General features: G+C 39.3%; 1 long non-coding RNA gene across 7 annotated transcripts in view; it reads left to right on the forward strand.

Moving 5' to 3' along the window:
* LOC105290041 overlaps nt 1–24,617 on the forward strand; it is a 31,946-nt gene extending 7,329 nt beyond the window's left edge. For 3 of the 7 annotated variants that reach the window (XR_002779738.1, XR_002779740.1, XR_895713.2), the window contains 4 exons: nt 5,722–5,792; nt 6,406–6,493; nt 7,041–7,212; nt 12,720–13,419. This is a non-coding gene — a long non-coding RNA (uncharacterized LOC105290041). Of the gene's footprint in view, nt 1–4,807; nt 4,930–5,721; nt 5,793–6,405; nt 6,494–7,040; nt 7,213–8,759; nt 8,926–11,469; nt 11,738–12,719; nt 13,420–24,182 lie in introns of those variants that run through there. The other 4 variants (XR_002779741.1, XR_002779742.1, XR_002779739.1 and 1 more) reach the window with 4 other exon arrangements.
* The last annotated feature ends 292 nt before the right edge of the window (nt 24,618–24,909 follow it).

The raw sequence follows: 24,909 nt of genomic DNA on the forward strand, positions 1-24,909 counted from the left end.
GCATTTTATTTAGGCCCAGCCCTGCAGAGTCCTAACAGTTACCATTTGAACACTTACTGCCTATTAGCAGAATAAAACCACTTGGAGTCTATATCGTAGTTAACTATAACTAGTTTGTTCCACTTAAGTATTGGTACTTTTTAGCAAGACTTGCCTCTGTTATTATTATATAGAATACCCCCAAATTTAACCTCTGCCCATGGGCCTGGGTTTTTGTTCTCACTTCTGTGTATGACCTGTAGCAAGTTACTTAACTGGTCTGAGCCTTGGTTTCCTCATTCACAAAAGAATGGCAGTAACGCTTCTGTGCAGTGTTAGTATATTGCATGGCCTAATATTCATAAAGCATCTGGAACACAGTTTGCAGTGAGTAAATGTTACTGGAGTTACATGGAAAAAATAAATTTTTGATCTCACAGTTTTTCATTACCTAAAATTTTAAAGATCTTTCAGGAAGAACATCTAAACGCACAGTTGTAATACTGGCATCTCATTTATACTCAGAAATACAGCCCTGAACTCAAACTTGAGGTTTCAATGTTAGCCAACCTTCTCTCCTCCCATCAATCCATCCATCCATCCATCATCCATCTACCCACCTACTCACTCAGTTTCAATGTTAGCCAACCTTCTCTCCTCCCATCACAACCTAACAAAATGTTTTTATGTAACACAAAAGAACTTCATTCTTTTTACTCCAAATGATAACTTTTACTAGAGAAGTCGGGTTAAAAACTGAGCCAAAGGCCATAAAGTCCACAAATTCCTTAAAGAAAGAAAGAAAAAAGCAAATAAGAGAAAAGGATTTACTAATTTATGCTGGAGCCTGTGAGTAACATAAGAATGGCAAAGCATATGGAACTTTTTTCTAATTTGTATTTTCTAAAAATTCTTCTGGGAAGTGGTTTTTATGTGCCAAGATTCATTCCATGGTTAGTTTTATAAACTCTTAAATATAAGGACCCAGAATAGAAATGCTGACATACCTGTAACTAGAACTGTGTAATTGGCATCCCTGTCATGCTGTAACTGATAAACAAAATAAACTTAGGCTAATTGCTGCATAGTTTAGGCAACAGAGAACCTGTGATAACGTTTATATATGAACATACTAAAACAGTTTGACAAACTGTTTGATCTAGATCAGCAATGTGAAGCCCATTCATTGTTCTCTCTCAACGAGGCTTCAGTAAAACATCATCAAATCTTCACTAAAAGGTAGTTTACTGCAATATACTGAGATTTTTTGAACTGGAGTCAAGAGGTACCACACTATTTTCTGTTGATCCATTCAGTGGTACTCGAGAGCTGATGGAAAGACACTGTAAGAGTACATGAATGAAGTAATTAATGAATCTGTTCATATTATTCTCAAAACAACAACAGAAAGAAATGCTATGACATCTTACTCCAGCAGTAGAGCTGTTCCTGCATATTTCACTCCTTTACTTTGGACATCAGTACTGACCATACTGAGGTTTGTGGTCATTTATAAATCAGCCAAATTTCACTGAATTTTGGTTTTCAGGTCGTACTGGGTATTCTTGTGGTAATTGCCAAATCTGGGGCTATATTTGCCTTTAACTTGTGGATATTTTACTTTTGTTCTTTACAAGTGCCCAGCCATCTTAGAGGACTTTCCAATCATTTTTTTTTTCTTTTTATCATAAGTTCACTTGACTAAATTATAGTAACTCTAAAGCTTAGTTCTTCCCCCTGATTTTTCCTGCTGACATACATTTGAATAGATGTCCTCATATATAAAGTGTGACTCTTTAAACAGTCATTGGAAGATTGCAGAATAGCAGTGTGTATTCAATAATCTGGACCTAAATAAATTGGTACATCTTGGAAGACTAGGGTCTTCCAATATGTTCTCATCCTTTCTCTAGGTAGGTGGGAGAGGGTGGGTGGGATGTGGGGTCCTTATTTGCAAGGAGAGGACATCCTACTTGGGGTGATAAGGTATTGAATTATTCAAGAAAGTAGACCATTAAGAGCTAACTGGTGTGGTGTGTACCTTAGTGCTTTAGGAGATCAAAGGAAAGAGATTAATGAGGACACAAAGCGCATGAAAGTTTCTCCAGAAGAGGTAAGCTGCAGGTGTGTTTGGGAAGGGCGGATAGCTTTGGATGGATGAAAACGTTTCCAGTAAGGGGAACATGGTGGGTGAAAATGCTGAAGCAAGAATGAGCTCAATATGTTCCTAGAACTGTAAGGATCCCAAGAAATTGTTTCATTTGTACCCTCTGTGCTTACTATTTTTGTTTGCTCAGAGTCAGCAGTTCTCACAGACAGATTTGACAGTCTATGCCCTCCGAAGTCTGCTTCATTTTGGCTTTTCATCTTCTCTCAAATCTGATTAAAATACTATTCTGGGTCATGTTGTTTCTCCACTTAAAACCCCTATGCGGCTCCCCATTGCTGAATCTGTAGATCACTTACCTTCAGAACACCCCCTGCTCCAGCTTCATTGTTTCTCATTTCTCACCACCCAGTTTCAGCCTCCTGGAACCCACCATATTCTCTCTTGTCTCTGGCTTAAGGCTCAGTTTGAACATCACTTCTGCAGACACCAGGTCAGGCTCCTCTGCCACTCACTCTCACAGCTCCTTGCAGTAGCACATTTTGTTTTAATTACATACTTTATATCTGCCTTTCTCATGAGACTATAAAGTCTTGCAATGGGAAACCATTGGCTTGATCATGAGTAGTCAGCACAGAGCCTGGCCTCAATCACTCATTCATTCATTCATTCATTCATTCAAAAATTCCTATTAAATACTGTGCGTTAGGCCCTAATGCAACAGGGAGCAAAACAAGCAAAAACTCTCTTTCCTTACATTCTATTTATGGAGACAAACACTAAAACTAGCTAAAAATAAAATATGTGTATATATTTATAGTCTAGCAATAAATACTTAGGAGAAAAATAAAGCCTGGAAAGAAGACAGACAGTGTCTGATACAGGGGGAACTTTAGGCAGGGTGGCCAGGCAAGGCCTTACTAAGATGGTGACATTTGAATGAAAACTTGGAGGAAGCAAGGGGATGAGCTGTGCAGATCCTGGGGAAGAGCAGGTGGACCGAGGAAACAGCAGGTACACAGGTGTGGAGTGGTGTGTCCCAGGAGCCTACAGAGGTCAGTGGGCTAGAGCGCAGACAGCAAGGGGGAGAGGTGAGACCTGAGGTCAGAGCATGAGGAAGGCAGTGAGGGAAGAGCATCAGTCATGCACATAAATAAATGGGTGTAGGACTGTTGTTTGTTATTATTTAATATGTGCATGTTAGACTGGGAAACCCAAAGAATCTATGCTTTGTCCTTTCTGCTTTAAGAATTATTTTAAATGATAATTTTAATGACTTAATACTAGTAATTCAAGCTCAGCTATCATAAGTTTGTTGAGTAAAAGGATACCAACACAATCAAGCATCCCCAGGGGTCTTACACAAAATATAAAAGGACAATGTGTGACATGATGAGCACATGACCCCAACTCATGTCTTTGTGGGAGATTTATGTGTGGAGGTGAAAACACATAAGTGGGTAACCAGTTACCAAAGACTCAGTTTCAGAATCCCCCCTTCATAGGAGAAGGCTGGGGAGTACATGATTATCTAATAATAACCACATAGGAAATAGTTGTGGTTCTGTCGTTTTGATTCAGTTCTTCAGCAGCCTTATTCTTTGGTTACCACTGGTATATTTAGCAATTCAAGTAACTACTTCACCAGGTAACACTCAATTAATGAAATACATAGCTACTCCGTGCACAGGGAGTATGAGACGTGCCAGAAAGGGGATGCAAATGGAAGGAGTTCCTTTTTGGAACTAGCTTCCCAGAGTTTATAACTTGTGTGGGTCACACAGACCCCTCCGTACTAACGGTGTGGAATGTCACTCAGCACACCTGACAGGCTCCCCTCCCCCTGCGCTTCATCAGCACACACCACGCACCAGCTTTTCTTCTCTCAACACTTGGCTGCCAGCTGTTCCGACCCTAAGAATGGAGCCTCCTAAGAAAAAGGTACACAAGAAGTAAGGGCTGGATGTACACATCTTTCGAAACTGGTAAACTCATCATGAGAACAGCTTTCCAAGCCTAGGGCTTGGTTTCAACTCCACACAACAAAGACAGACAATCTTCATAATGTATGTCCAGCATCTAGGCCCTACCAAAATTTTCTGACTGCCGTAGCACATGACATGGCACAGAGAGTATAAAGTCACTAGAGACATAAATATCACTATGCACAAAGCTATGGATGCTCAAGAACTTCACAAGAGGGAAAAATGAACAGACAGAATATCTGTGAGGTGGATATTCATGCCTCTGTTCTGACCTGAGGCTCAAAGTACAGTTCGTGAGGCACTGACTACTTCTCAGCACAGTCTTATCTCGTCGGCACTTGATTGAAGTTTTGGGCCTTCTTTGCTTTTCTCTGATCTCCACCTTTTGTCATTGTTCATGAAGGCACTTGAGCTTCAGTTTGGTCTGAAATCCTATGGTACTTAGAGCTATATGATCAAAGTCCATTGTAGGCATTTGGGCTGGTGCCAGCAGAGTTCAGGTTGTGCTTCAAACGGAGCTTCAAGTGCTTCTCAGCCATGGATAAGAGCTGGCTAGGTTTGATCTTGAACTACATACATTTGGGGAGTCTCAGGTCCCTTGTTGATAAGCCCTGGTTGGCAGAGCTCTGCTTTAATTAACGTGGCCCTCGAGTTGCTTCGATTTCCCATATTTCAGCACCTCACTGGGTGTGTAACCTTATCTTTCCACTTCATACACATGATGGATCTGAAACAGCACAGGTGAAGTTTGTCTTTGACTCGACAGCTGGATTACTTCCAAGATTCACAACCACAGAAAGAAAGTCCCAAATCCCAGCTCTTCTTATCATTTGACATTTTATGGAGCAGCCATAGTAGGTAAGATGCTAATGTGGTTAGACACGCTTCCAGTAAAATGAACTTACTGCTTAAAAGTTTATTCATTTACTAAGTGTAAGTGTTACAAGCAATGGAAATAAAAAAATGATAGATAGTACTTGGGATGACAGTGAAATGTCTCTCTAGAAGCTTGGAGAAAGGGCAAGTGGTTGACCTCTGAGCAATAAGCTACTTAAATGAATACATTATTGAAGGAGACAAAATGTTTTGTTACCTTTTGGGAAAAGTGATTTCAGGGGAAATAGGAGGTTAACCCAGAGTCCTTAGGAGCACAAATACTGCAAGATGTTTTTCGAATCTGTCTGGAACAATCTTTGATAGCCACAGTGTACGTTTCACTTTGTTTGTATCTGCATTTCTCTTAAACGCTTTTTTAACCATTAAAGTGCGTCACCAACCCCAGCTTATTTTTTTCTTTAAGTAATACTCATTAGCATACTGAGGAGTTGATTTGTAAAACATACCTACTCCGGGAACACAGCATGGCCCAACCTAAAGAAAGAATGTACCCTCAGAGGAGGTGCCCAGGACACAAAATAGATAATCAGAGAAGCAGCATTTGGTGATTTCTCTAGAACTGTCGCTAGAGAGAGAAGATGATGGGAGTGAGGAGGGGAATCACTCCAGTAGTTAGAGATATTGTGTGTGTGTGTGCGTGTGCGTGTGCGTGTGTGTGTGTGTGTGTGTGTATGTGTGTGACTTGAAGTGTCATCTGTCCTTACCATGGTCTGCATGGAACATCCTTCAATACCATTCACTTTCTCTTTTCAGATTTCCGAATAATGACGCAGCTTCTCAGATGATGGGGTACCAGGAAGGCATTGCCATGAATAGGAGAAAAGGTATTCTGCACTCTGGAAAGCGATATCCTCCATATGAATAGTCAGCATTCTCGCCTGTCGGTTTCTTATGAGTTAACTAGAGGATGACCGTCTCTGAATATCCTAAAAAGACTTGGGTACAAATCATAGCTTTGCTGCTTATTAAATGTATAATCTTAAGCCAGGCTCTATGCCCCTATTTCTTCATTTATATATTGGGCTTACTAAAACATTATGAGATTGCTGTATTAAACAAAATAGCATATGCTTAGTGCCTGTAAAACCATAAGCATTCCATGAATATATTTAATATTAAATTTCGTTTCTATTATTAATCCTTATTTCAGAGATCAACAGACAACATGATTTTATAATGTGCTAGAGCTCTTTGAACATGTTCCTCAAAAGGCCATTGCTAACAAAATGCATGTTGCTGTCTTTCATTTACCATTGCAAAGACAGAGTCAAGCATTCACAGCTGTCACTCACAGGCGTGACTCATCTTGCAAAACCTAGAGGATATAAATTTAGTCCCTGCTTTAGGAAGTTTACTCCCTGTTTGTGGGTCTGTGATGGCAACATCATTACCCAGTCAGTGAAGGCCGTAATGGATTTTTTTTTTTTTTCCTGAAAGGTGATTTTTAAATTTCTGGAAGAAAAGAGGAAGTCTGATGGCATAATCAAAGAAGTCTCATACAGTGGGGGGAAGTCACTGAGCTGGGGTTGGTAAACAAGTCTACTTACACATTCAAAAAAATATTCAGAGTTCTCGTTTTCGTCTACCTCTCACTTTGGGTGACACCATGTATCTAAGTCATAGCTTCTCTTTTTTATTAAGATATAATTGACATAACATTATATTAGCTTCAGATGTACATCATAATGATTTGGTATATGTATATATTGTTAAATGATCACCGCAATAAATCTAGTTAACATTCATCAACACACATATTTTTTTTTTCTCATGGTAAGAACTTTTGAGATCTACTCTCAGCAGCTTTCAAATATACAACACAGTCTTGTTAACTATAGTCACCACACTGTACATTACATCCCCATGACTCATTTATTTTATATCTGGAAATTTGTACCTTTTGACCCCCTTCACCCATTTCACCCACTCCCTACCCCCATACCTTCCTCTTCTTGAAAATGAGTTTAATAATGCTTTTTCTACTTCACATAATATTGTTAATGCAAAATGAGAGATATATATAAAAACAAAAGAATGTCTTTACAGTGCAAGATTTCTATCCTTTCTCCTAGACTGTGAGCTCCTAGAGTGTCTCTTAGAGTAGGCAGGCACTCATACTGAATGAATGGATATGCTAATTATCAGCTGGTTGGTCCTGAGGAAGAAAGCTGCTATTGGAAGTACTGAGGAGACCCAATAATAGAAACTACACCCTGGAAGACAACACCAGTGTAGAGCACACAGGTAAGAAGTGGGCTCCTCAGAAGCTCTTCCTGTCTGTGGCTATGGAGAAAAGAGAATTTAAACTGGGAGAAAGTCCTTATTCAGGTCTTTGTTAAACTGTCCAGGTCTTTATTCTGACAAAAACCAGTGGGAAAAGGTCCCAGCTTTCTGATGCTGTGAATACTCATCTGAGTAAAGCAGGAAAGTCAGGTGAAATCGGTTAGGGTGTTCTGCTCAGTGTGGCTGAGTGTGATGGATGGCGTGGTGTGCTGTTTATCTAGTGCAGGTTGGTATTTCACCTCTGTTTTCATTAGACTGATGGTAAGGTAATAAGTCTTTCCTCTGGCTGAAAAATCTGTCTTCAGCCATTTGTTGATCTTGAATGGGCACTTCAGATGCACAGATATCACCCTGTGCTGGTCGGTGTCCACCAAGCTCTTAAGCAGCACGGGCATCCACTAGACTTGCTGTGATTACTAGGTGCACCGTCACATTTACCCAAAGAGAGCCCACCTAAGAGATGGTGAGAGGTAGCTACATCTGCAGGAAGCGGAGTGAACATCATACTTTGCTTCTTTAGGAAGACTCAAGCTTATATGCAAATTAAATTAAGGCAGTGCAGTCTTCATGGGGTGTTTCCATGAAGCAGTATGTTGTAGTGGGAAGTGTCCCAGACTGGGCCTCGGAAATCTCCTCTATAATTCTCCCACTGGGCACATCTCTAAAAATTGCTGAGCCTCAATTTCTTTATCTCTCAAAGGAAGATAGTAATCATGTATGCGGTGGTTTTATTTGAAAGCACTTATAACATAGCTTTTAGTTTTTCTCCAAGGCTGGTAGGAACCAATTGAAAACAGTGACAAAGAGATATGAGGTATTAACACGAGCTCATCCCTCTTTCCAGCTTCTTTGACCAGGAGCATAGAAGGCACAAGGAAATTGCTGGCTCGTTGAGCATTTGTCAAGGAAGCTATCTCCCCACAACTAACAGGACAGCTCCTTCCAAGCAGTGTCCTGGATTTGTGAGCTGATGAGCAGGTGATAGGACTTCTGTGCTCAGAGCTCATGCAGTTGCCCCATCTAGAGAAGGTCTGCTGAAAAGTTTCATCCACTCAAAACAGTGCTGTAGTTGGGCCATTGGGAGAGACAGTCAGAATCTTGGACTCCCAGTCTCATCTCTCGGGTCTTCCACTCATAGCGAGAGTCCCTTCCCTCCCATCAACATATGGGAACAGCCAATTCACCATATCTGTACCATACACAGATTACTTGAAAAATGGTTCTTATGTAATATAACCAGGGTGAACATATATCCTGATTTGTCCTTAGTAGGCCAGTTTATGTTTTGTGCCAGAATAAATATTACAGCACTCCCATTAACTCCCAAATTGTTGAGTTTGGATAATAAATTATATGATACCCCAAAAACAACAGATTGGTTTTTCTGTAGGCATATTGCTCATATCTTCTCTGCCATCAGCATAGTAGGGTTATGATATACATACACAAATAAACTGTAACTTGGTAATTTTCACACAGCAATCTGATTTTATCAATATCATTATCAGGGCACTCCTGACTTGAGAGGGGAGCCATTATGAAGAATTGTGGCTAATAAATTGTGATGATTCTAATGAGGAAGGATTTTCCCCCAAATACTTCTGTGAGGATCAGCTAACATAACTTTTGTGAAGTGCCAATCAAATGTAAGCTACTATTTCCAATAATTCTAAAATAACAATGTCAACTAATGAACTATTTTTATTCATTCTTCAATTAAGCAATTATTTAATAAATATTTGTGTAATGTTTCCAGAAACTGTACCAGATACTAGAAATATAAAAATGAAAGACAATCTCTGACCTTAATGAATGTACAGAAAATGGGACAGAGAGACAAGCCAGTGATGGCCGTCTGGCACGGAGGCACAGAGCAGGGGCACCTAACTCGTTTCCAGGCCACAGGGAATAGGGAGGGAGGGCAGGCTTCCAAGGGCAGTGATGTGGAATACGTCTTGAAGGACATGTAGGAGTTAGCCAAGGGGAGAGGTATGAGAAGCCTTCCTTTTGGATCTGTTCTAATATTAGCAAATAAAATAATAAAAGCAAATTAGAAAGTCAAGAAATATTGTTTTGCTTGAACACTGATATCTGCCTGTTGATTCTAAAGGAAGCCGTTGCTAACAGCAGAGAATTTGGGTGGTCTGAGGGACTCAGTGGCCAAATAAGCTTTTATAGTTAGGAGACTCTTAAAAAGTTAGAATTCTATAAAAGCACTTTCCAATAGAAAGTTGTGATCCACATATGGAATTTTAAATTTTCTAGTAACCACATTATAAAAGTAAATACAGGTGAAATTAAATTTTAATAATATGTTGTGCTTAATCCAATATATCCAGAATATTAATATTTCAACATGTAATCAATATAAAAATGAGGTATTTTGCAATCTCGTTTTCACATTAAGATTTCAAAATTCAATGTGTATTTTACACTTAGAACACATTTCAATTCGTAGTAGCCACATGTGGCTCATGGCTCTCATATTGAATAGTGTAGTTTTATAATATCAAACCTCACTGTGGTCACAAATGAAAATGAACCCAAAGTGTCCTGGCTGGATTTATTTATGACTATTAATTCTATAACTTATACAAATAGTATACTCAAGAAGGCAGAAACGAAGATTCTACCAAGATCTATGTTATGTCTTAGGTATTTCTCTCATACTTGACAGCCAGCAGTTTATAATGACAGATCCTTACCTCATAACCAAACTGTGATAGACTCTTCAAAATATAAATGTTTTAATTATGGGTGCAGTCAGAGCGTCTGGGGCCTCACAAGTTGCTTATAGATTTCACTACCACAGGAGCCAGTTTGTGATTTTTTCATCTGTGCTACAACTCGGAACCATTTATTCCATCACAAAAGATGTGGTCCTGGCAAACCTTCATACATAACGTCGCTTATGATCATTTTTTTATTATTGGAATAGTCTCAGTGCTATTTGTATACAGTGTGTTATCCTTGTGTGAGCCAAGACAAAAGAATGATATTAGAATGAAAGTCCTAATGATTTATCCTTGGGAAGGCAGCAGGCTCTAGGTCTCAATTTCTTTCTCTATGCAATGGCAATAATAACTTTGGCCTCAAGGTCTTAGTTCCATGAAGATATAAACAAATCCTTCTCATCTTTCTGCTTCTCAGTTTAGCACAGTGCTGATGATTGCAAAAGATTTCTTCAGTCTCTAGAAGGTGATACAGGGCCATCCAGTGAGTCGCTTTTACTCTATTCTCTTTAGTGGGTCACTCACGGTTTGTGACAAGAACGTTACTAATTGCATAGCCAGTGCCAGAGGCACTGTGGAGTCATTGACAAAGTCACTATTAACTACAACTCATATAAAAACTGATTATCCCCGAGAGAGGCCACATGCCACCCTGAGAGAACTCAGGGCTGGTACCTCCAAGTTCTTCTGCAGACCAGGCGCACAGCCTGGGGCCGACTAGCTTAACTGCAGCCTTCTCAGCTGTGAAAAATGAGAACAGCAGTCCTTACTACTTTAAAAGAGAGTTGTGTTCATTAATTAGTTTGTATTTCAAAGTGCTTCACAACTGGAAAGTTTCACTATTGAATTAAGGAAAATTTCCTTTCATTTTATCCCTCACTACATTAGGATGAAAAGAAACTGTGCTCGCTGAGGCTGTGAGGAAAATGGAGGGGATTCGGGCAAAAAAAAAAAAAAAAAAAAAAAAAAAAAAAAACCTGACTTGCAAAGGTAGTGGCTCATTTCCCAACTGTAAGATGGCACCCATTAAAGGGAGCTTTGTAAATTAGGTATCTTAAAGGGCAACCAAACCTGCTATCTGAAGAATTGTATTTGTTTTGGACTTAATTTTTATGATCCCTTCAAGAAAAAAAAGGAGGGAAAAAGAACATGAGACAAATTATACTGTGATGGGAGATGTGAGAATGAAACCTTCCCCTTCTTCCTAAGGGAGGAGCATAAATGATATTATGTTTTCTTGTTTGAGAAACAGGGGCTTGGAACTGCTTGGAACCCAGCCTTTAGATCTTCAAATGTCCTTGTGCTGTTTCCAGCTTAAGCTGGAAAGTATTCCCACCAGACTTTTCCTACTAAGTGTTCCTTTATCATCTAAAGATTAATTTGTTCCAAAAAAAAAAAAAGAGAGAGAGAGAGAATTCATTCATATTCTCCTTGCGGCTAACTGTCCACTAACCTTTTTGTTTCCTCCCATTCTGTGGAAATGCAGCTGCCCTAACTGGGACCGCACTTCCCAGTCTCCTTTGCCTCAGCTGGGGTCGTATGACAAGTTTTCACCAGTGGAAAATGAGTAGGAGGAGGGTTAGTAAGAAGTGGATATACCTTCTCCATTATCTCGGAAGGCTGGAATGTTTCTGAAGACCTAGAGCAAGGTCGAGCCTCAAGATAGAAGCCTGAATCCTTTATCCCACAGATAAGGAACATCTGCTTTGGATTTTTATCTGAGTGGGAAATAAATTTTTATTATGTTAAGCCAATTTTTTAAAAGTTTATTGTTACAGCGGTTGATGTTACCCTAACACATACACTGCCAAAGCTGACACTCTTCCCCAAATTTTCCATTATAGTTGTCTTTCCCTTGCCAGACCACAGAATTCCTTTAGGACTTTCGTGACACCAATATAGTGCAGAACACATAAGGTATTTAATAAATGCACATGGAAAGGAGGGAGAGAAGGAAGGAAGAAAGGAAAACATGGGTGATTGAATTAATGGGTATTCATTTAAGGGGACTCATTTATTTTAAATGTTCTAACTCAACATTCCCCCTCCCCCTAATTAGTGGTAAAGAGGGAAAGTATTTCTCCTTTCTTCATGGTCTTCCAAAGGACGGACACAGACATGAGAGAAATCACTAGCTAGAGGAAAGCAATCCCTTAGAGAGAGCAATCCAAATATCAACACCCTAGAGAGCTGGGCCACCGCCAGCATCTCCATCAGCAACTTGGAAGAGTTGTGTGTCGTCCCAACACAATAAAACTGGAGACATGAGCATCCAGAGCTCCAGCCAGCACAATTATATGAAGCCAAAGCACATTATCACTTCTAGGTTGCAGGATTTATGACCAACTATGATGGAAAATAAAGACAGATACTTTACTTGTCTGACTTCATCACTCACAAAAGGCAGTACGTTTTAATCATTGAGAAGTTGTATGTGTTATACTTTTTCTAATGAAAACCTTAGCAAACAGAGCAGAAGCAGATGCCAGCATCTCAGAGAAAAAAGTAAAGTGAAAAAGATCGCCAGTTTGCTCCTGTTCAGAAAAGATGCAATTGGTAGCCTCTATTATTGAAAATCTCCTTTCAAATGCTTTGAGGCAAGCAGTTCTATTTTGGTGGTTTCCTGGGTTAGAAACTGTTTCAAACTTGAGTGGAACAAAAGAGTAGGTTATGTTCGATATCGGTATCTGCTGATCCCAGTACTAAGAAGTGAAGCTAAAATCATTCTATTTCTAGGAGGCCTGTGATTTCCATTTGCCACGAGGATGTTACTCCCTGTGGCAGTACCCCTGCCATGAACTTCCCGAGAGCCCTGCTTTTCACCCCGCAGAGCAGGCTTGGGCTTTATTGCAGTTGCTCATCAATCGTCTCAACTCTGGAATGGACACCCTTCGAGAGCAACGCCCATGTTGTTCTTGGCTCAGTGCTGGCACATGGTGAATGGCTCAGAAAATATGGAAGAGCTCTGATTAGGTTATGATTTTATGTTATTAAAGTTCTTTACACGAACATCTTGTTTTTACTATTAGTTCCCTCAGAGGCAATGAAGAGGCAAACCAGTGTGATTTTTGTCTACTGTTTTCAAATTTTGTATCATTTAAATACATGGTGAAGCCACTTAATCAGAAAAAAGGATAGGAGTAACTTAATCAGAACCAACATTACAGCTTCAAAATCTCTGCAAGTTGGAAAAGTTTGTTTGAGAAAGGAAGGTACTACATAATCCTTAAATACAAGATTCATCCCTTAATTCTGTTGGTGCTTGGAGCAGCTCCCCAACCCCTAAAAGTGAGTTTGTTTCCAGAACACCTGAAACAGAGACCACGTTTTTATGATGTTTGCCTTTCACAGTCAAGCCCACGTTAGGGAGCTATATTTTCCCTAAATTTGTTTTTAAGTCATTTGGGTTTTCCAATAAAATAGCGTTTTCGTTTTCTTCCTTCTTCCCAGTTGAACAAGTTTATTGTCGTCATCCATGAGGTGTTCTACGTGGGGCTGCGGTTGGTGGTTAGGATGCTCTGGAAGGGTGCACTTGGAAAAGAATGTGTTACTTGCGTTTAAGGAAACGGTTGAATGTCTAGCCACTAAAATAATAACAGTTCATCAAAAACAGTGTTATCCCAGATATCCTCTCAAGAGGGGCAATCAGATTTCCTAAAGAGTCCAAGAAAAGGATAGGAATTGTGAGGAGGGGGAGACCAGAGGGAGAAATCATGTTTGGAAGCAGAAAGTAGGGCAAGGAATTAAGGATTTGAAATATAGGAAAAGAAAGGGAGGGAGCACATAGATCTTTTCCCCTGTAGACAACCAGTTTGAACCTAATCCAGGTTAGTGGGAAGTAAAGTCATTATCTGTTCTGTGGCCGCCTCAAAAATGCCTTGGTAGTTTCATCCAGGCTAGAGTCATTGAAAAACCACTGACTAGGGCTGTGCAGCTGAGTTATGGCCCAAACTTGCTTGAAAGGCTCAGTGCCACTAATAGGATGCGGATCAGGGTCAGGGAAGAGCAGCATGCTACTGAAGCTGGCCTCCAAGGGGGACCTGGGAGCATCTAGCCCTGAGTCCCTCATTCAGCTCCTCTCTGGAGCAATAAACAGAGAAGAGGCAAGAAGTTAAACTCCTTGAGTTAGTCGCTCTTAATATTCTAAGGGGACCATAGATTTATGTTTTTTATTCAATAATAACCATGTGCAAAAGAGAATATACATATATGTGCAGATATGTGTACATGCATGTCTAGTATTTAAAAGAGAATGTAGAACATTCTAAACTTAGGTTGTGGTGATTGTTACACAACTCTGTGACTATACTAAAAATTAGTAAACTGTACATTTTAAATGAGTAAATTTTATGATATATGAATTATATCTCAATAAAGATATTTTTTAAAAAGAATATATTTATCCCTTTATTTTTCTAAAAAAATTCATCTGCTGGGTTTTGTTCTTATTATTGACTTCCTTTCTTTTATGCTTTTGTTTTAACTTCTTCAAGTCTTATTAGTCCCAGGATACACGTCAGGGTTGCTAAATGTTGGCTAATGAGTTACAGTTTTATTCCAATTTTACAGCTGCCCATGTTAGGGGGTCGGCAAGAAAAATCACACCAAAAACGGACACTGACCCAGAGTGATGCTCTTCTTGTGCTCCTGCACTCCCTCGCCCAGCCTCTGCCTCATCACCTTCTCTGGGTGAGGGTGCTTACTGTGGTCTCAGGCATTACCATTTGAAAGACGATGTTTTCAGGGATATGTTCTATTTCCACGTTCTATGATGGGGATTAGATCGGTGGAAATTGTTGTGAATGTGAAAATCGGTGACTCTTCAAAGCCAGTTCACCCACAATAATTCAGTCTTACAATATCTTGTGTGCTATAACTGCTGTTATTTTATAGGGCAATATTATTCAGTTTCATAGGAACTATTCCTGTCCTTTTTATTGATGAGTTGGTAAGTCAAGTGAATAGCATAGAGCAGCACTTCTCAAATTATTTATTGTGAAAGATCAAATTTTATAAAATTTCCAAGAGATTGGTAACTTTTGTAAAATCAATAAAAATAAATTACCAGTTTAGAAAAAAAAAAACTAAGACGTACAAAATACAAGCTCCCCACCTTTTTTGTTCGCTTTTGTTTTTATTTTTAAAATTGCACCTGTTCCTACTCTCTTCTCTGCACTTGCTTGAACACCTCCAGTTTCCCTCCCCATCCACCTCCTCACTAGTCCCTTTCAGACATTCACTGTCCCCACTGCTTTTACCAGGTCACTCCCACTCCAAAAAACCCTGCAAGCCCCTGTCTTCTGACCACCCTCAAGGCCTGTGCCTTGCCCTTGATTGAGTAGACACTAGAAATTTTATATTAAATTGAATGGCATAATTTATATTAAATTGAATAGACATTAAATTACATTTCAATAAATTTAATCAAAACATAAGAAAAAGAAATTTAATTTTTAAAAACTAATTGTTCATTGAGAAAATTGCTGTTGCACTCATAGTTTTTGTAATTCTGCAATCATAACACAAAATTTAAAGTGGAATAAATTCCCTTTTTAAACACCTATATTTACACTTTAAATAAACAATTCATGTATCAATGTTTAATTTTAATGTGATGGATAAGTTTGTTTTTTACTTGTTATTTATCTAATCTAGTTTAAATGGATGACAATACTACTCAGGAATATTTATATCAACAACTGCTTCTATGTTTTAATACTACATAAAATAAAGAAACCAATCTTGCAGAAATGTCTTCATGGGAATGAGAACAAAACAAGATGTTTATTTTTAACCTTTTCTGAATTGAAGCAAATGATACTCTTTGCAAAATTTTTCAGTTCTTCATCAGTAACAAGTTCCAACTATTTATTCTGTAAAATTATAGTTAAATTTAACTTAACTTTTTATGAAAGACAGGGATTCTGTCTTTATATACTTTTGGATTACAGCTGACAAATTAACCTTAAAATATTACATTTTAACATTGTCTGTTGCTCACCATATAAGACTCATCTCATAAGTTCAGATCCCTGATCTGATCTATATGCTGTTCAATGAAATAAATCCACCGATCATGCATTTGGATGTCAAGGCGATGTCAAATTGCTATAAAAATTTGTACTTACTCACTCAATTTCCATACATGTTTTATTGTGAACCAGTAATAGTTAGCTGAAAGAACAGCACTGGCCCATCAGCCACACTTTGAGTAGCACTACTGCATAGATATAGCATTCCTTTAATTTATCAAAGCAATGAAGTCATCTTTTGAGCGTAAAATGGGTGGTTGAACTTTAAAAAACAGATTTTGTTATTCCATTGATTAATATCAAACTAAAGGGAAAGTTCAGAAAAATTGCTGTTGGGTTTTTGTTTGAAACTTTTCTATTCAATACTTTTACCATTTACTTAGAGGAAGGAATGAAATTATACTCATCAGTCTTTAAAATACAATGTAAATTTATTAAGCACTTGTTTTGTATGATGCAAGCACTGGGCTAATTGTTTCACAATGATTATTTAATTTAATCTTAAAAACAATAATTCTATGATGTAGGTACTCTAATTATCCTCAATTTATAGATGGGAAAAGTTACTTTCCCTGAGGTCACAGTGCTACTAAGCTGTGGAGCTGAGATTTGAGTCCAAGCCAGCCATCTTCACATCCAAAGTTCTGAACCACCTACCGAGTCAGCCAAAACTGGCCAGGCTTGGCGCAATTATAGGCAAAAGAAGCAGAATATTTAAAATATTGTCTAGGCAAAATTATTGGGCACAAATTAATACTATGAAATTTAAAAGAATAAATGTCAATTTCTCTATTAGATTAACATAAGTCAATTACATAAAAGCAGGCTAAGAAAAACTTGGCATGTCAAAGTTCCTTGTGATCACCTCGTATCCTACCGGCCTTTCCTCTGATACCAGCCACTGAAGCAGCATATGTGCTTAGCGGCTCTGCAGGCTTCTTCTGCTAATAGTGCCTTATTTAAAGAGCTCACCTTCCTGCCTTGAAATCTTTAGGAACCACAGTGGAAGCAGATTGCTCAGGTCACTTGCAATTGCATCTGGATAAACCCTTAACCAACAGGGAGTGAGAACTGATGAATAAATGGGATTTGTTGTCAATGCTTTTTATTGTTAGCGATTCTGACAAGCATTCTATAGCCTGGGATGGTCCTGGTAAGATTCAGTCCCAGTTGCCTGCTTCAGGATCCAACTCCATAAGGCACCTTTAATTGTCTTTTCCTCTTTTTCCATTTCATGCTCCCTAGTTCTCACCCCTGATCCCTAGAATCAATCACCTCTAAAGATACTCCCTGCACACAAGTTATTGGCTCAGACTCTACTTTCTGGAAGTGTCTTAGTTCAGGCTGCTATAACAAAAATACCACAGACTGAGGGGCTTTAAACACAAACATTTATTTCTCATAGTCCTAGAGGCTTGGAAGTCCACAACCACGACACTGGTGGATTTGGTGTCTGGTGACAGCTCACTTCCTGGTTCACAGAGGGCTGTCGTCTCACTGTGACCTCACACGATGGAAGGTGTGAGGAGGCTCTCTGGGGTCTGTTTCATAGGACACAAATCCCATTCATGAGAGCTCTACCCTCATGTCCTAATCACCTCCCAAAGACTCCATCCCCAAATACCCTCACACTGGGGATTAAGTTCCAACATAAAAATTGGGAGGAGACATAACAGTCTATTGCACCAGGTAAAGACACTGACCTGGTAGAAAATCACATAAAAATTAGATCTTAATGGATGATAAATTCAGCTGAAGACAGGAATGTGATATAATAAAAGGAAAGAAGGAGAGAGAAAAGGAGAGGAGTGGAGAGCAAGAGCAAAGAGGGAGAGAGGGAGTGAACCAAGGAGGGAGAAATTGCTATAAAGGCATTACCATCTAAACCCCTGCAACAGATCAGTGGGCAGTATCGCCTTGCAATTCTCAACGTCCACAGAGACTCAGTCCTTCTCATGTTAGGGCTCTTTGAATCATTTTGTGGGTACCAGAAGGATTTGATTGACACCCCCTCCACAGACACACATACACACAACTTCATGAACCCAGTGATTTGGTCCTCTTGCAATGCTGCTCTTTAGCTTTGTCCTCAGGCCTCTGTAGCCTTCACAAGGGCAGAGCTCCCACACCCGTCAAAGAATGCTTAGCTAGTCATTCCTGGGCGGACTCAAGTGGTTTGCTGTTTGCTTTGTTTGTCTTGGTTTTTAATTTGTTTTTACTTATTCGGCTTTTTACAAATTCCTGCAGCATCCTCAAAGAAAAAGGCCTGCTAGACTATGTAATGGGGATAACGTTAATAATACTTTGAGTATAAATAGCAGCTCTCTTTCTAAATGCTTGATATGTCTTCACAGCTATGATCTTTTATCTTGATGACATCCCTATGAAGTGGACCAAAGCAGACAGCACACAGGGCCAGGATCTAGCTTGTCAGGTTTCCAGTGTTTACAGTAGAAAGCTTAAGATACATTCAACTGAGTCATAGGCTTTCAAAATCTTGCATCTTCTAGACTAAGAGATCATTTGTCTAATTGTTTTCTTTGCTTTTGGGTTCTTTCCAAAGTTAATTACCAACCTAAATTAGTTCTAGTTATGAGATCTCTAAGATTATGTTCTTTGTAAACATATGCTACTTTATTAGTTAAGTCTAAATATTTATAAAAATCTTTCAATCTAGTAGTTTGGCTTCTCTGATAACGGTTGTCTTTATTTCTTTATAAGAGCAGAGAGAGAGAGAGAGAGAGAGAGACCAGCCTAAGCCCAAAGCATGCAGGAAATGAAAGAGCTTTTTCTTTCTCTTATTTTGTCTTCTGTGTTTTATTTTTAATTAGAGCCTGTGTGGGCAGGAGAGGTTGGAGCAGGGTGAAACAGATAAATTACCATGGTATTAGAGATGGTGGTTATATCAAAGATAAGGAAAGGGTCAAACTGGTAAACATAGGTAAAGATCACACAAGTTTTCGACATTGATGCCTTCATAGCATCCAAGAACGAAACTGTTTTCAAGGTACCCCTAAATGACCTGTTCCTGCCTGAGTCTTTCCAGGGTGCTTTGACTGTGCCTACAAACTATACCACTCAACCAAGAATCTGAGCCATTCATCTGAATCTGAAATTATTACCCCATAGATGCTTAGAGAAAACCCATGGGTATGTTCACATCAGTAAAAAAAATTGGTCTATAGCTTAACTGCTATTTCTTAGCTAAGGTCTTTGGATAAACTCCAAAGCAATAAATCATTGCATGTGCCAGGAGAAAATTTTTTGATGCTCAGATCTGCCTGTACGACCCTCATATGTACATGTATTAATAATAATGGACACCTTATATATATATACCATTGTATACACATTACACATTACAAAGCACTTTCCCACTTTATAACAAACGTCTCAGTAGAGGTACCTTAGACTGACCTATTAGGTAGTATGGTATAGGAAAGTTCGTTCTTAAGAATGTAAATGGAGATGAACAGATCAAATGAGGATTAGCAGTAAAAGCTCAAAAAAAAGGTTGCAGAGCACATTATTTGGATGGGGATTGAGGGCATGAGGAGTTATAGAAAATCAAAGTTAAAGTTAAGAGATAGTAAAAATCATGAATAAGCAGAAAGAAGTACAGTAAATATATACAGAGTACAGTAGTCACAAACTCAAACGCCTTCATCTGAATAAAGTAAATGTGTAAATTCTCAACTATATGGAAAATAATACATGCTTTGTCAAAAAAAAAAAAACATTCTATTTCGATATTTGGTCTAAACACCAAGCTAGCCAAATGAAACACATCTTCAGGCTGGATTTGGCTTCTGGTCCCCTATTTTCTAAACATTTTTCAATAGGGGAAGAAAAAGCCAGTCAATCTGGAGAGAGCAGTGGAGATGCCAGAGGACAGAGAGGTCACAAAGAACAGATACCATGGGGTCAAGACCATGTCACTCATGTGTGAGAGACACAGAGAGAAATGCCCAGAAGGGACTAGATGGTGCCCTCTATTCATTTCCCCTCCCAATTCCAGTCCACATGTGATCTTGCAATAATGCTTTTTCTGTTAAACAGTGAAAGTTTTTTCTTACAGTCAAAACAACCTAACAGAAGCCACCACAAATCTTTTCTGATTTTCACAAACCCCTTCTACATAGTAGAAGGCTGGAAATTGAGGCTCCTGGAGTCTTATCTGGTGCTGTTTTCAATATGCCCCGCAAGGTTTACCTTCGGTGAGAAGCAAGGATAAATGTGTTCTCCTTATGCAACATTGTGTTCCAAACCTTCTTGGTTCACAGTGGCCATGAGATCATATCTTCTCAACCCCTTAGAGAAAATGTGCTCTGTAAAGGGGAATTGATGGTGGTCTTAGCAGCACCAGGCGAGTTATCCTCTCAAACTCATCTCATTCTATGTTCAAAAAAGCCACACAGAGGATCCGAACACCTCGATACGTTATCATGTGAAGAATATAAAGTAAACACGTAAAAGAATACAGCCATACATTAACCTAAATAGTGCTAATAAGTTATGAGGCTTAGCAGGAAATGGAAAATAGCTAATGGAATAATGAAGGGTTTGTTTATTCTTGGAACAGGTGGCCATCATTCGTCATGTTCCCAGTTCCCCTGCCAAAAGCAGTAGTGACAGGCTTGCTTGGGGTGATGAGGCGAGCCCAGGAAACTCCTGCTTTCTAAATTCTAAAGGAACTGCAGTTGTCCCTCCAGGATGGAGCGAGGGAAGTGGCAGGGGCTACTGCCACGCAAGGGGCCTTCGTGGTGTGAACCTGCGTTAGGCAGGCAGTGTTTGGGACCATGATGCTTGGAGGCTGTTAGATCTGGATCCATGAACGAATTTTTGGAGCACTCGACCTGAAGGAAATTAGCTCATAGGCTTGCAACTAACCTATCGTGTGTGTAACCTTTAAAGGTGACTTAGCCTCACCAAGTCCCAATCTCCTCTTTTGAAAAATGCTAAAAATAACAATATCTAACTCAAAGAGCTATTGCAAATCCCAAACGAGACCCAGCAAATGAAGCACCAAGCACAATGCTGAGGACATGGGACACACTCAACAATTGTTAGTTAGTTATTGTTAACAGTTGGCCAAACAGGCAGCCACATAACCTGGAGGCCAAGATCCCAAGTCTTTAAGTCCAAACTAAGAGGGCGAGGTTTTCCAAGTTTCTCTTTACTATCAGAGCAAAAGAGAAATCCACTAGGTGAGCAGATCACAGTACCAGCTACAATGCACTTATGCATTCATTTGAGAAACGAAATTCACTCTCAGGTTGAAGTAGAGCAAAAAAACCTAATTGCTGCCAGAAATGATCAAACTCCAGCTTGTAGAACATTATTTTATTTTGTAACAAAAATTAGAGAAAGTAAATCATTTTTCTATTTGATTATGAAGAAAAATATCGCAATCACAGATTGATGATATAAGGCAAGCTACATAACCCACACCGGCAACCTTGTGTTGAAGGATAAGTCGGAGTAAGTCCATGCTGGTAATGCAGCCAGTGCATCGATGGCACTGTGAGAGACCGTAACTAAGCCTGTCGTGAGTGATGGACACCTGTTCTCCCCATTCCATTCCTCCCTTACAGCAGTATGACCTAGAGAGGAATTAAAGACCGAAAGATTACTTAGAGGGCTACATATTTTTGTTATGATTTTCAATTTTAGGGTTCTTATAGGCAGGAATTGTATCTCTTTCATGTTCTCTAGGGTATAATTATGGTCATCAATTACCAAATTAAATAAATCTTGGAAATTAAAAATATATAGTTATTAATTGCAATAACCTTCATATATAGGAGTTATTTTCTTTCTTCAAAGTGCTATGTGAACTTGAGCCATGTGTTCTACAGCCTAAGGTCAATTTGAAGGATAGGTTTTTCTCATGTTGCTAGTGATAAGCGATTGCAAGTGAGGAAAAGAACCTAGACTAAAAATATGGGATTCCAACACCTTGGCCTCCACATTCTCTCTCCCCTCTGGCCCAAGGCCAAACTCACCACTCTACACAGTAATGGAGGCAGGAAGACTGGAGAGGTCAGACTAAGGGAGAGACTGGTCATCTTCAGACCTTGCTGGAGGCCATTTCCTTTCCTTTCAGCCATTGCTCTACTCCCACAGGAAAATAGTCCTATAAAGCACTGGTTATCACTGGGCACAATGGGGCTGAAGACATTTTCTCCCTTCTCATGGACACAAACAACAAATGGGTCTGCCAGGAGATAGTATCCAATACCATGTCATTCCACCACATCGTATCCCGAGTTCTTTTCTACGTCTAACAAACACAGCAAGAACACATGGAAACTAAAATAAATGCTGCTAATTAACAAATGAAAATGCATTTGAGTCAAAGTGAGCACTGTCAACTGTTTAAGAAGCCTCCTTGGCCTCTGGGGCTGCCCATGATAGATCGAACCCTCTAAACACATTATAGCCACAACAGGGGTGGCCTTCTCAGACTCTTTCAACCACAGAATGGCTTTTTGGTTCACTCTGCAGAAGAATTTTTTTCCTACTTGTAATAAATGTGTTTAAGCCAGAATCAAATTTTGATACTTTAGAAAAAAAATCAGCCAGTACAATTGATAGCATCAGTTAAAGGAATGAAACACTTTTGCATAGAAACAATGATTCATGAACCGTTCTTCCCTACAGGAGATGAAACCATTTGGGCTTTCCTCAGAGATGCTTATATTACTGGCAACGTTTAAAAAAACTTCATTATATAGAGAAAATTCCAGCCTTCTATTTTTCTTCTTGAGAGGGTTCAGTAGTTGCTTGGGTATATGTGTGTCTCTTGGTGAGCGTGTGTGTGTGTGCGCGCACACACACGAGTGTGTTTCATAAAATTAGATTCTAGCAAAGGGAAAGTGCATTTATGCAAAAGCAATTCATCAACCACTTCTGTGCTCAGAATTCACCGAGGTAATTTAGATACTTTAATGGCAAGGTAGTTTGGGTAGGTAGGAGGTGATGTCCCCTCCCCCGTTCAACAGCTATAGTAATAGAAAATGTGTGCTCTAAATGAATCTTTTCAGGAAAGTAATTCTCGTTTTAATTATTTATCCTCTACCAAATATAAAATATAATTACACAGCCAATGTCCATGGGAGCAAAATTCACAGTGCAGCATGGAGTACAAGAGCTTTCTGCTTTTAGAAATTTCCCATTTAGAAAAGAAGATATTCAAAAAATAAGATTAGCCAATTGAAGCTTTTAGGGCTAATCAGATTTTCATAATGTTAGTGTTTAGCAAGAGCCCTCTGCTTGCTCAAACACAATGGCTCCAGAATTTGCAGTGTTTTTACCATGGCCTTGACCTTTATGATGTCAGACATATATTACTCCTCTGCTATAATTTACTATTGACATCATGGATTAAATTTGTTGTTTCAGCTAATGTAACTGAGCAAGCAAGGTAGATTGTGAAACCAAAGTCAGCTACTGAAATACGAGGGTTGTCAAGTGTAAATTTACAAAAGATATTCAGACTGGGTGTGGAAGACAAAAATAAATGGACAAAGAAGCTGTTTTTGACAGACTGCAAGGGGCTGGAGACTTCAACTTGAACATTGTAAATCCAAATGTCACAAAACACTGCTGCAGAGTGAGAGACGTGTCTATTCCTCAGGAATATAAATGGTGATGGGAAACCAAACTTTCAAGATGCTGTACATGTTTGAAAAGTATATATCCCTGCTGCCCAATAATAGACTCACTGATCTCTTTTTCCTCTCCCCAAACCCCAGCTTGAAAACATTGCTAGTCCCCACCCCAGAACCATAATGACCATAACTCCAGTGTTCTGCAACACCGTTTGGACAAGGGGCTAAGGAACGTCAAGAAATACATTAAGATGCATTTTTTAAAGAAAAATAAATTACCCCGGTGACTGTATTCCCCGAACGTGCGTTTTCACGTCTCATACAAATAATGTTTTTAATACCAAAGCATAAGTCGCTTAAGAGGGGATATTGTAACAACTGAACATGTGAAGGTGCTCCCATCATTCAGCATCTAATCCCTCGGAAAGTAGGTGAGCCACCTCCACGACTGGCGTCTTAGAATAACAGTCTGGCTGGCAGGGCTGTAGCAGTATGAGACTGCTAATTCATAGTCAGCCTTTCTTTGTAACCTTCTGAATGTTTTATTTCCCCAGATACGCTGCAAGCTAAAAGAATTTCAGAAACACTGAAATGAGAGCACGATAAATGTGGGCTACATGAACCGGTGAATGGGTGAATCGCACAAGAACGAGAAGCCTAGAAAATGAAGATGCTTTTCGAGGTTGTTTATAGGTGATGCCCATTTGGATTTCTCAGTTTACTTCAGAGTTGAACTAGATCTCCTGGACAGTAGTCAGCGGTCATGCCTTTGGGGCACTGTTAGGGGGATGGAGAGCCTGGGGTTCCTCTTGTCCCTATAAACTCACTTAATAACCTGTTATACAGCCTTTTCTATAGAAGGTAAGAGAACTCCATCTGAGTCCATGAGTCAGATATACAATGATTATTTATGGAATAACACATAGTACTTATGCAGTACTGGGCCTTGAAAGTGCACAGTAATTATTACAAATAGACTTTGCCCTCAAATTTAAACCCTAATGTCTGTGTGTGTATATGTGTACGAGAGAAAATGCATATTCTAAGAGCAACTCTAATGTAGGAAAATGAGGACACGAATACATTCTTTGCTTCTTGACCCAAATAGTGCCTTTGAATAAGCTGGCAAAAGACTCAGTGGGGCCAGACAGTATTTTCAGGTAGTTGTGAAAAGAAATGACACAGAAAGCTCTCATTTACATCCATTTTGGTTAGTCACGGAGATACCAAATTGAGAATGGGGTGACCAGCCTGGGTGAGAGAAGCCTGGAAGATGTGCTG

This window comes from Pteropus vampyrus, unplaced genomic scaffold (genome assembly GCF_000151845.1).
Source record: "Pteropus vampyrus isolate Shadow unplaced genomic scaffold, Pvam_2.0 Scaffold2, whole genome shotgun sequence".
NCBI classification, from domain to species: domain Eukaryota; kingdom Metazoa; phylum Chordata; class Mammalia; order Chiroptera; family Pteropodidae; genus Pteropus; species Pteropus vampyrus.